Raw genomic sequence first — 12,918 nt, forward strand, 5'->3', positions numbered from 1 at the left:
AGTTCATGGGGTGGCAAAGAGTCGGACACGACTGAGCGACTTCACTCACTGTAGAAAAAACAGTGCTGATTCAGCAAGGAGAAACGGAGGCTGACCCGCAGTCTCAGAGTCGCAGCAGGCAGAGGCGCTGTGGCCATAGGGCCGCCAAGGGGGCCACAGTTTCAGCTGGTTATTGCCATGGAGGAGTTCATCCCTGGTATTGCCAGATCTTCTGAACTGAGAGAAGTGAAAAACTTAAAGATTTTATGTGAAATTTCTCAGTTTAAAAATGTTGATGCAAATGTTTCAAAATACTATTTAAACCAGACAAAATATGTCAGAAGTTTGCAACCCTTGATGTAGAAAGTGAGAACAGGGCAGAGTTGCCTCATAATCTTAGAGTGAAGGTAAATGTTATGAGATTCTTGAATGAAGAGGGAAGGGTGACTATCTAGCCCTGCTGATAGTTGATCTCAGAGTTAAATAGCATCAATACATACAATCAGTATGGGATGTACTGGGGCACTGGGCATTCTTGGCAACTGCTCTTTCTGTGCTTTTCATATCCTGCATGGCTTTCTCTCCCCTCTTTTACATTGAAACAAGATGTAAATGGTTAGATCCTTGGCTTAAAACTAATTTACAAACTCTCCCTAATCGCTGGTAGAAAGCTGTGGCAGGGACTTGGGATCTACTTGTGGAAACTGGAGAGTAACACATAAGTCCCTAAAATGTGTGAGCCTGTGCTCCAATGACTTTAGAAGGGCCTCCATCTTGCCACGTACAAGAATCTGGCTCTGTCTCCTCCACCTCTCATCCTCATTTAGAAAAAAGGAAGCCATCTCATAGCATTTATGTGTTCATTCTGTATACCTGAAAATTGGCAAAGACCCTCACCACTGCATTCCTTTTTAAGTCAACTTATAAGAAAAGGTGAGACTTCCCTGGTGGTGCGGTGGCTAAGACTCCAAGTTCCCAATGCAGGGGGCCAGGTTCAATCCCTGGTCAGGGAACTAGATCCAAATTGCCACAACTAAGACTCAATGCAGCCAGATAAGAAAATAATATTTTTTGAAAAAGAAAAGTTTTTTTTTTTTTTTTTTTAAATGAGGGCAGTGAAGTTTCAGCTTGGCAACCTAGGAATGATTAGCAAATTTATAGATGTAGTGCTTCCTTACATGTTACTATTTTCTCCAAATTTTCTGCAGTGATTACTTACATTTTTTATAATCCAGAAGGGGACAGTTTAGGAAAAAAATTTTTTGCCAAAGGATGAATTAAACTATATGTCTATTTTAAGAGACAAGTCAGAAGAGAGAAAACAAGGCAGCAATGATGAGGATTCTCAGGGTTTCGGAGAGCATAGATTTCCTAGCACTGTCTGCCCTCTATTTTCCTCCTGTTATTTCTCTGGTCCCTGCCTCCCCCTCAGTCATACATAGGCAATGATACTGCACTTCTGGGGTTCAGGGGGCAGGCATTTGGAGACATTATTAGAACTGCTCTGTAATCAAACATGGCCAAATTGTGATCGTTAAAGATTTACATAACAATTAGAGTGGGCTTTTTGGTGGGGTGGGGGGCGGGGAAAGAAAGCAGCTCAACTTGGGATGAGAATGAAGAAAGAAATCTCTATGAAGGCTTGATGAATGTGTTCCCTGCTGATTACAACCCGATCATATTTACTGAGGAAGAGTCCAGAAAACTGCAGGTGCTGTCCAAACTCTTAGCCGTTGTCTGTGAACTTTATCCTGCTGAAAAAGTTGTGTTGGTATCCAACTATACACGAACCTTGGATATTTTACAAGAAGTATGCAAGTGTCATGGATGTGCTTATACAGGACTTGATGGACAGACCCCCAGTTTCTCAAAGGCAGCAAATTGTTGATGGCTTTAATAGTAAATACTTGTCTGATCTTATTTTTTTGTTAAGTTCAAAACCTGATGGTGTGGGACTTAACCTTATTGGAAAGTGAAGTCGCTCAGTCGTGTCCAACTCTTTGTGACCCCATGGACTGTAGCCCACCAGGAACCTACATCCATGGGATTTTTCAAGCAAGAGTACTGGAGTGGGTTGTCATTTCCTTCTCCAGAGGAGCTTCCTGACTCAGGGATCAAACCTGGGTCTCCTGCATTCTAGGCAGACGCTTTACCATCTGAGCCACCAGGGAGGATCTCACTTAATTCTCTATGACATTGATTGGAATCCAGCTACTGATACCCAGGCAATGTCTAGAGTGTGGAGAGATGGTCAGAAGCACCCTGTACATGTTTCCAGGCTCCTCCTAACAGGCACAATAGAGGAAAAGATCTATCAAAGACAGATCAGTAAACAAGGTCTTTCTGGGGCAGTTGTAGACCTATCCAAGACATCTGATTATATTCAGTTTTCAGTGGAAGAACTTAAAAACTTGTTCACATTGCATGAAAGTTCGCATTGCGTTACTCATAACCTGCTTGGCTGTGAATATCCAGGAGAAAATCATACAGGTGATTCATTGGAAAAACTCCCTGAGTCTAGAAATTGTCAGCTTGGTCCACATCAACAGAAGTCTGACTCCCTGAAACCTCTCTCCATGTCACAACTGAAGCAGTGGAAACACTTTCCTGGAGATCATTTAAATCTTACAGATCCTTTTCTTGAAAGAATAAGAGAAAATGTATCATTGTTTTTTCAAAATATAACCAAACTGTTGCTATATAATGAAATATTGCTTTATGACATTACTTTGCTTCCCCCTTTAAAAAGTTAATCTAGTTAGTAATTTTGGGAAACAAATAGAATTATTTTAATTACATTAATATATTTTGTTGCATGCTATATTGTAGTTTTGATACACTAGTCAAAATTGACTTCTTTAATGTTTTGTGTATGTTCCTAAATATTGAAACATTAAAGACATACTTCTATCATCCTATTAAAAAAAAAAAAGAGTCAAATAACTAACAGGTAGATTAAGAAGCTACCAGTGAAAATGGATAGAGCTTCAGCTCAGGAGTCAACAAATCTGAGGTTTAATTCCTGTTTTTCCACTTAATCTTAATTTCTGGGCACTCAGTCTTTTCTTCTGTCAAATGGTGATGAGCATACCAATGTTTCAGAGTAATTGTAAAGATTAATGACAAGCTATGTGACACATGACAAGTTCTGAATAAATGTAATCACGGTGGGACAGTGATTTTATTTAATGTACTACTCAACATCAGATTCATTTTGGCAAGCCCTGATAAACATTTGAATTCAGGTGTGTTCATGAGAACAAACCATCTTGATGTAAATAGATAGCTCTAAAGTTTGTCTCTGTTTCTCCTGCCAAAGTGTCTCAGCAGAGCACTACAAAACCATATTGGGTGGTTTGGGGACCTGTACAAATTCTGGGACAAAATTTTAGTTTTTCTCTTGTGTGGGGTACTATGCCATTTCTAAAGAATCTATGGTTGAATTTACAGAGTCATTTGTAATTTTAGTAAATTTAGTTGCTCTTACATCTTCAAATTTAAAAGTTATAATCATTTTGTTTTTTTTCCAGAGTTCTATAGAACAAGAGCAATCATTTTTGAACAAACTTGAAAATTGTATTAAAGATTGTGACACTTTTAATAATGCTTTGCACAAACCCAATAAATACTTATGTATTATTAGATGCCCACCCAACCTCCTTAAACAATGGCCACACTACAGAATCGAATGGAAAAGTGCCTCTTGTGAAGTTTCTTCCACACTGTAGAATTAAGGCATTAAAAGATGCCAGCAGCTTCAGAACTAACTTCATAAACTACTTAAGCATTTCCCTAGCCTGTTTGGTGCTATTTTTTTAAACAGCATTTAAATTAAAATTTACTATGCCAGCTTAATGACTTTTTCTTTTTTCTCTTTCTTTTCTTTTCTTTTTTTTTAAAGAAATGCTGTTTAGACTAACAGCATGTTTAGATTTATGCACTCATCTCCCTCCAGCCCACCACCACTGTCTACTCTGCCTGCCTGGACCATTGCAGTTGGCTCCTGTCTGGCTTTCCTGTCTCTCACAGGCTGCTCTTGCATACCACTGCAGTCTTTGTAAAATGTCAATCTACTCTGAGCCTGTGACCTACTAGATAACAAGAGCTATTGAGCACTTACTGTGCCTAGCATTGTGTTCAGCACTTTACATTCATTATCTCATTTAATCCTTGAAACAATCCCATGAGATAATCTCCATTTTGTGAAAAAGCAAAGGGAGGGCTCAGAGAGGTTAAGTAAATTGTGCAAGTAAATTGTAGATTACATCTTGGATTTCATTCATCCACTTAATTACACACACTCCTCCCTGACTACAGCCGTGGCAACATGACAGCAAATGCAGTCAGTGTGGTGACACCTTAGTCACATGCTGTCTTCATGTCTGGGATGCCCTCACCCACTTGGTACTCAAATGGGGTCTCAGCACTGCGAAGCCCTACCAGATATCCCTCCACCTCCCAACTTAGTCCCAGAGGCACACCTTCCAACATGCTGCTTTGCCATCCTTAGTTTATCTGTCTCTCTTTCATCAAATGTCATGAGGGTTGGGAGTTAATCATACTGTGTTTTTATTCATTTACACATAGCCTGGGAAGTAGTAGAAACTCAGTAAGTGTAAAATAAATGCTGAGATTCTCAAGAGTGTCTTACTGATCTTTATATCCCCTCAAACCAAGCTGCAAAACCAGGAGGTCAACCTGGATGGGACAGATTGACTGAGAGGCAGTCTGGTGGGCTACAGAAGTGGGGTGTCATAAGCCATGGGCAGAGAGTAGATAGCAATGCCAAAACTGGAGATAGAGGCCAGGGGCCAGCTGGACAAAGAGGGGGATGGCTATGGAGCAAGTAGAGATGGTAGAGTGTATTAGGGTTCTCTCGAGAAACAGAACCAAATACAAAAAGGAATTTATTAAAAGGAATTACGGCTCACACTGTTACAGAAGCTATAAGTCCCAAGATCTATTCAGAAGGCTGGAGACCTAGGAGAGCCCATGATGTAGTTCAGTCTGAGAGGCAGCATGCTTAAGACACAGGAAGAGCCAACGTTTCCATTTGAGGAGGGATCCTGGGTTTTTTTTCCCTGCCTTTGGACTCAAAGACGCTCAGGCAGGAGGAATTTCCTTTTACTCTCAGGAAAGTCAGCCTTTTTGTTCTACTCAGGCCTTGAACTGATTGGATGGGGCCCACCTGCCTTGAGGAGGACAATCTGCTTAATTCATTCTACCAGTTCAAATGTCATGCAGAAACACCCTCACAGACAAACTAAGGATACTGTCTGACCAAATGTCCGGGCACCTTGTGGCCCTGTCAGGTTGACACATAAAATTAACCAGGTGGTGAATAGGTTGGAGTAGAGTTCACCCAGGAAGACCTCGTGGGCACAGGTTTCCATCGGAGTCCCTCTTTTATGTGCATAGTTCTTAAAGAAAGTGTCCCTTCCCAACAGTCAACAGCCTGAGGAACTTATTACTTCTCACCACTCTGCCCTCAAACCTGTTCCTTCTGTGTACTTCTCTCCTCAAATTTCCAGCCACACAGGCCTTATTTTGGAGTCATCCTTCATTCATCCTGGTCCTCGGTACAAACATTTAAAGTTGCCAAGACCTTTCAGCTCTTCTCGTACAATGCTTCCCGCATGCCTCATCTTCCTTCACTGTTGCTGCTCTCCTACTGTGGAATGACGACTACTCAGTTTTTTAAATGGGAAGAATTGGGTGAGGCGGGTCACTGTCTGGTGGCAAAGGAGATTTGGAAGACTGGTTTTGAAGCTGCCTTCACGGGACAAAATGAAATTTTCTTTAGGTTGTATGTTACACAATCATATGGCAAAGTTTTATACAAGGTATGCTTTATAATAATTGAGGAAGTGTTCATCGTATATACTAAAGTTTTGTGGTGGAGATTATGATGGGGAGACCCTATTTTCTATAACAACTATTAGAATTGTTTCTTAAACAGTTTCTTTCACTCCAAGCACTTTCTCTTTTGTTACTGGATAAATCTTCCTAAAGCACAGCTTCAATACTATTACTACTCAAAAACCTTCACTGGCTCCCCACTGCCCATTAAATAAGCAGCAGTCTGTAAATGGACTTTGTGGCCCTTCAAAATATGGATTCCACTCATTTTTTCTGACTATGTATCCTATGAATCACCATTGCTTCTTGTGCCAACCAGGAATGCATTTGGATACAAATATCAAGTATATCCAGTGTATGCTGGCTTAAACAAATAGAGAACTATTTTTCTCATTTAAGAAATTAATAGGTCTGCAGTCCAGGGCTAGTGCAAGTATTCAACAATGGATGCAAACTCCTTCTGTTTCTCTGTTCCATCATACAAGCATACGGCTTTGACCTTGAGGTTTCCCGGGTGGCTCAGACGGTAAAGAGTCTGCCTGCAATGAGGGAGACCCAGGCTTGATCCTTAGGTCTGGAAGATCCCCTGGAGAAGGAAATGGCAACTCACTCCAGTATTCTTGCCTGGAAAATCCCATGGACGGAGGAGCCTGGCGGGCTATAGTTCATAGGGTCCCAAAGAGTCGGACACAACTGAGTGACTTTCACTTTCATAACCTCAAGATGTACTTCCAGGCATCTCACCTACATTCCAAGTAGGAGAAAGAAGAGACATCAAAGGGCAAAAGTTGAAGGAAGGTGCATGCTAATTTAACCTGTCCTGTTTTTATGGATAAAGGGAATACTTTTCTAGAATGCTAACCTAGCAATCTTCTGCTTATGACTCAATGATCAGAAGAGTGTCACACGGTGGAAGGTGACTGGGGGAGGCAGAATTGTAGATGGAGGTGGGCCAGCCAGTCAGTAGTACCTGCCACACACACACCTACTCTAATTAGGTGGCTCACTCACCTTAGTCCACATCTGCCTTCACATCATTTCCTCTGCCTTCAATATTTGCCCCGCCCCCTGTTTGTTGAAGGCCTTTCATTTTTTCCTTTCAAGTCCAGATGAAATACTGCTTTCCCCAAGATGTCTTCCTGATCTCCCTCAAACCTCTCTGATAAAGTTTCTCCTTTTGAGATCAACCACTGTTTGTATTTCTGTTGTACCTGGAATATTCACACTGTACTCTGGTTAGTTAGATGTGTTTCATCTCTCTGTCTATATTTTGAAGTCCAAGAGAACAGGGAACATGCCCCATTCATCTTTGTATTTCTAAGGCAACTCAGCACAGAGTAGGTATTCAGTAAGTATTGGATGAATGCATGCATCTTCTGCCATATTCCATTCTGAACAGACAAGTGTGCAGCACCCACACTGCGTCTGTAATGGCCCCTCTCATCCAAGTTAAAGGAGAACATGTGCAGTCCTCTGTGAGTACTGGCTGCTGTCCTCTGTCCTCAGCCAAAGCAAGGACATCTGTGGTGGTAACACGACTATCTACCCATGCTTCTTATGTCCCTTTGCCCAAATGTGCAGCTGTTTCCTGGGTGGGAAAGTAAGGGAACAGTAAAAATCAGACAAAATAACAGCACTTTTAACAGGAGTCTTGTGAGTGTATGAGGCATAAATGAAGAACTTTGTGCTACAATATAAGTAATAATAATATTAATACCAACTAATACCATTTATTAAATTCCTTATGCCAAGCACAGAATTTTGTATGCGTTGTCCCTTGGATTCCTCATAAGAACATACTCATTTATTAAATAAGGAAACCAAGTTGCAGAAAGATTAGGCAATTTGCCCAGGGTTACAAAGCTTCTAGATGGCAAAGCTGGAGAGACACTCATTTCTTAGTACAAGCCTGTGAAGGGAAAAGCTGCAACCCAGAGAAGTCAAGTGACCTGCCCAAGGCTGTGCAGTGCAGTGGTTAAGAGGATGGGCTCTAGAGTTAGACTTCCTGGGTGGGAATCCTCATGTGACCTGGGGCAAATTGTTGAAAGTTTCTATGCCTCAGTTTCCTCATCTGTAAAACAGGGGTTCCAGTTGCTTCATAGGTTCTTATGAAAACAAAATGAGTAAGTATACTTATTGAGACTGGCCTATCACCTGATCCAAACTAAGTATTTGGTAGCTTAGCCAGGGTAGGGCTGCCACTAGCCTGTGTGATACAGTGGCCTGAGGACAGCTTGCCTGGTGTATGAGTGGAGGAAAGTTGGACATTCAGATATATTTTGGTCCTTCTGGAGAAAAGAAATGAATACTGCTTTCTGGCTATCAGGGGTAGGAGTCCTGCTTCTCCTCCAAAAGGGACTCCTAAGTTTACTGACCCCATGCTTCAGAAAGTCACATCTTTTGAACAGAATAATGGTGCTGTCTGGATTTCTGTCCACTGCCAGCTTTAGTTGACCCAGAGAATTAGTAGGCTTCTGGCTCTGAAATTGTTTGGGGGAAGGACCTTCATTTGGTATGTGCTGAGCTCTGTGGAGTTACCTTTGATATTTCCTCAGTAAATGCAATTTTGTTTTGTTTAAGGTGCTTTCCTTATCTTGGTAACTAGCCTCCAAAGATGGTCCTGCAATGAGCCATGCCTCTTGGTATTTACACTTTTGTGTAGGCCCCTCCCTCAGTCAATCTAGGCAGTCTTTATGTATGGTAGATAGATACGATATAATATGGTAGACACGATATGATAGAATATGGTAGTAGTGACATTTATAATTTCTGAGACTAGGTCATAATAAGTCTAGTAGCCTCTGCCTTGGGTTCTTTGAAAGCATGCTCTGGAAGAAGCCAGCTGCTGTGTAAGAAGTTCAGGTACTTTGAGACCAGTCTGTTGTAATAAAGCCATGCTATCCATGCTGAGAGGCTACATGGAGACAGAGCCTCCCAGCAATTCCAGCCTTCCAGGTGAGGTGTCAGATATGTAGGAAAGAAGCCATCTTGGACATCCTGCGCAGCTGAGCCCCCAGATATCTGTAGCCCCATCCACCATCTGACTGCAGCTGCACAAAACCCAAGCAAGAGCCCAGTGAACCTATAGAACTACAAGAGATGACAGTACAATGTTATTTTAAGCCACGCTGTTTTGGGATCACTAGGAAGCACTAGATAACTGAAACACTCATGATTCCCTAAAGCTGCTGGTACAGTTAAGACACACTCAAATCCAATCCACAGATGAGGATGGTAAGCTGCTTCTTTATATTAAATTAGATTTTGTGGTAAATATACAAATCTGGACCAAAGTCTACATGTAAAACTTTTGTAATTCTTTCTATTTTTCCTTAATAGGAGAAATACTATTTTAACACCATCTATTACATGTTTGTCTATTTGACTGTCACTTGCCTTCCCCTTTTCAATATATATAACTGTTTGAGAAGGAATTGAAAGACTTTGATTTTATGGTCTCAGGAAATACAGAAAAATACAAGAAAAAGAGGTATATCAATGCTCCAAGTTAGTTGTACTAAATAACATTTTTCCTGATTACAAAACTATACAATTTTATTTTAAACATTTTAGAATGCACGTTTTATTATCCTTTGTATCCTCATTCCTGGTTACAGTACTTGATTTATACTAGGTCTACAGTAAGTATTTGTTGAATTAATAAACACTTGAGGAGAGAGAAGATGAATGTATCACAGATGAAGCTAATATGTTATAAAATGTTCATGTAATAAATATATTCAGCCTACAGAAAACATCTCACATTGGCTTCAAGAATAAAATATGACATATGAAGATATTTATGATATGTTAAGTAAAAAGGCTAGGTTTTTAAAACCAGTTTGCAAAGCAATAAGAACAAGCATAATTCCATTTTTAAAAAACCTTATTTTTTGCAACTCTTTCTGTATATTTGCAGAAAGAGTCCAAAAGCATTTTTGTCAAACTAATGACAATATTATCTGTGGGTAAAAAGTTCAGAAGGGAATTTTGTTTTTTTCTTAGCGCCTTTCACATGCATTCTAAAATGTTTAAAATAAAATTGTATAGTTTTGTAATCAGGAAAAATGTTATTTAGTACAACTAACTTGGAGCATTGATATACCTCTTTTTCTTGTATTTTTCTGTATTTCCTGAGACCATAAAATCAAAGTCTTTCAATTCCTTCTCAAACAGTTATATATGTTTCATGTATATTTGTTCCATCCAGCCTCCAGTAGAGTCAAAATACAGCACTTCTGGCCTCATGAATAACGGCAACAACAAAAGTAGAAATAATCTGTTTATAGCTCAAGTGAATTCCTAGAAGAGTTTCTGCTGTTCAGATCACTGAGGGATTGCTTGCAGAATCATGAACACTGATAAGGTGGAGCATTCCTTGGCTATAATCCGAGTTTCCCAAATAGAGCAGCAAATACTACATTTATAATTATGTAGAAGCAAACTTTCTAACCCCTTGTGAAAGTAGCAAATGGCAGCAAATTCCTGTTTGCTTATATAGTTCAAAACTCATTAGAGAATGAAGGGGAAAATGCTTGCCTTTAAGCTAGAGAAACTCCATTGCAGACGTGATACACACAGGGAAGGAGCAGCACCCTGGCCACGTCCCCATTCTGAATGTTTTCTTAGTAGCACCACCAGCGGCTGCACCTTCCCTTCTATGATTTACCATGAAGAACATATGCAGTTTATGCAAAACTGTCTTTTCCTGCATTACAAATGGTACTAGAGACCAGATATGCTCATGGCAATGAATGGTAGGAATTGCAGCTCCTTCCCAGAAGTAGTATGTCTTAAGGTGACTTCTGCTGGTTCTTTGCACTAGTAATAAAGAATCCACCTGCCAATGCAGGAGACAGAGATGTAAGAGATGCAGTTTCGATCCCTGGGTCAGGAAGATCCCCTGGAGGAGGGCACAGCAACCCACTCCACTGCTCTTGCCTGGAGAATCTCATGGACAGAGGAGCCTGGTGGGCTATAGTCCATAGAGTCTCAAAGAGTCCAACATGACTGAAGCGACTTAGCATGGCATGGCTGGTTCTCTAAATGCTCCATCTTTGGACAGTAAGCATTGTTTAATGGTGAAAATGTGGTGATTAGCTTCATTGATGACCAGACACAGAATCTATATATCATAAAGGCTCCTCAAACCTGACTTTCCTCCTAGATTTTCTATCTGCATTGATGGCTACAAGCAATAGACTCTTCCTTACCTCCTCATTCTGTGTCTCCCTCACCTAGAAGTTTGTGTCAGCTAACCCTCAGACAAGTCCTCAGTCTCTAGTTTCTTTCTTGTTTCAGTGTTCTGACTAGGGTTCAGTTCAGTTCAGCTCAGTCTTGTCCGACTCTTTGGGACCCCATGGACTGCAGCATGCTAGGCCTCCCTGTCCATCACCAACTCCCAGAGCTTACTCAAACTCATGTCCATTGAGTTGATGATGCCATACAATCATCTCATTCTCTGTTGTCCCCTTCTCCTCCTGCCTTCAATCTTTCCCAGCATCAGGGTCTTTTCAAATGAGTCAGTTCTTCACATCAGGTGACCAAAGTATTGGAGTTTCAGCTTCAGCATCAGTCCTTCCAATGAATAATAGGACTGATTGCCTTTAGGATGAACTGGTTAGATCTCTTTGCAGTCCAAGGGACTCTCAAGAGTCTTCTCCAACACCACAGTTCAAAAGCACCAATTCTTTGGTGCTCAGCTTTCTTTATAGTCCATCTCTCACATCCATACACGACTACTGGAAAAACCGTAGCTTTGACTTGTTGGCAAGTAATGTCTCTACTTTTTAATATGCTATCTAGGTTGGTCACAGCTTTTCTTCCGAGGAGCAAATGTCTTTTAATTTCATGGCTGCAGTCACCATCTGCACTGATTTTGGAGTGGCTCCCCCTGCCCCCAAATAAAGTCTCTCACTGTTTCCATTGTTTCCCCATCTATTTGCCATGAAGTGATAGGACCAGATGCCATGATCTGTTTTCTAAATGTTAAGCTTTAAGCCAACTTTTTCACTCTCCTTTTTAACTTTCATCAAGAGGCTGTTTAGTTCTTCTTTGCTTTCTGTCATAAGGGTGGTGTCATCTGCGTATCTTGATTCCAGCTTGTGTTTCATCCAGCCCAGAGTTTCTCATGATGTACTCTGCATATAAGTGATATAAGCAGCATGACAATATACAGCCTTGATGTACTCCTTTCCTTATTTGGAACCATTCTGTTGTTCCATGTCCAGTTCTAACTGTTGCTTCCTGACCCGCATACAGATTTCTCAAGAGGCAGGTCAGGTGGTCTGATATGCCTGTTTCTTTAAGAATTTTCCACAGTTTGAACCAGGGTTCAGGATCTCATCATCTCTTACCAAGACTAATGCACCAGATTCCTAATTCCACTCCTAACAGATACTTTCTGTACATCTTTCCCACCAGATTAGGGAGTGTTCTTTAAAGATTGAGAACAAGTTCTATAGGCCTTTACATTTCCCAAAGATCATTGCTCCTAATAGGTGCTCAATAAATGATTCTTGCTCCCTGGTTTGCTTGCTTGGCATAGAAAATTGCTGGGACTGAGAAACTGAAGACCTGGGTTTCAGTCTTCATGGCCATCTATATGAATTACGTATGACTGCCTCACAGATCCTAATGACTTAAGGTAACAACAGTCATTGATTATTTCTCACATTTCCTGTGGATGAAGAATTTGAATAGGGCATAGTGTGGGTACTTATTTTTCCCATCTAATATCTGCAGCCTTAGTTGGGGAGACTTGAAAGTTGGGGGTAATGAACAGCTGGGGACTGGAATCATCTGGGGGTCTCTTTATTTATATGGGTGGTGGTCAGCTGAGGCCACTGCTGGTTACCAGCCAGAACATCTGCATGACACGGCCTCTCTATGTTGCCTCTTTGCTTGGGTCACCTCATAGCATGGCAGTGGCAATTGGCTTCTCAAAGCAAGTGATCCAGGACAACCAGCTGGAAGCAGCGTTACTTGCATGGCCTAGTCTTGAAAGGCACATAGCTCAGTTCTGCTGTAGTCATGCGCTTACCCAGTGTGACAGGCAGAATAATAACCCCCTAAAGATAT

The 12,918-nt window shown here is 41.0% G+C and overlaps 1 protein-coding gene and 1 non-coding gene across 2 annotated transcripts in view; one reads left to right on the forward strand and one right to left on the reverse strand.

The window, feature by feature from the left end:
- BMP4 (bone morphogenetic protein 4) overlaps window positions 1-12,918 on the forward strand; it is a 230,799-nt gene that overhangs the window by 197,050 nt on the left and 20,831 nt on the right. The gene's annotated exons all lie outside the window — the stretch shown is intronic.
- Window positions 2,078-2,150, reverse strand: TRNAS-AGA. The gene has a single exon. It is a non-coding gene; the product is annotated as a tRNA-Ser (tRNA).

The sequence above is a fragment of the Bubalus bubalis genome, chromosome 11, assembly GCF_019923935.1.
Source record: "Bubalus bubalis isolate 160015118507 breed Murrah chromosome 11, NDDB_SH_1, whole genome shotgun sequence".
NCBI classification, from domain to species: Eukaryota; Metazoa; Chordata; class Mammalia; order Artiodactyla; family Bovidae; genus Bubalus; species Bubalus bubalis.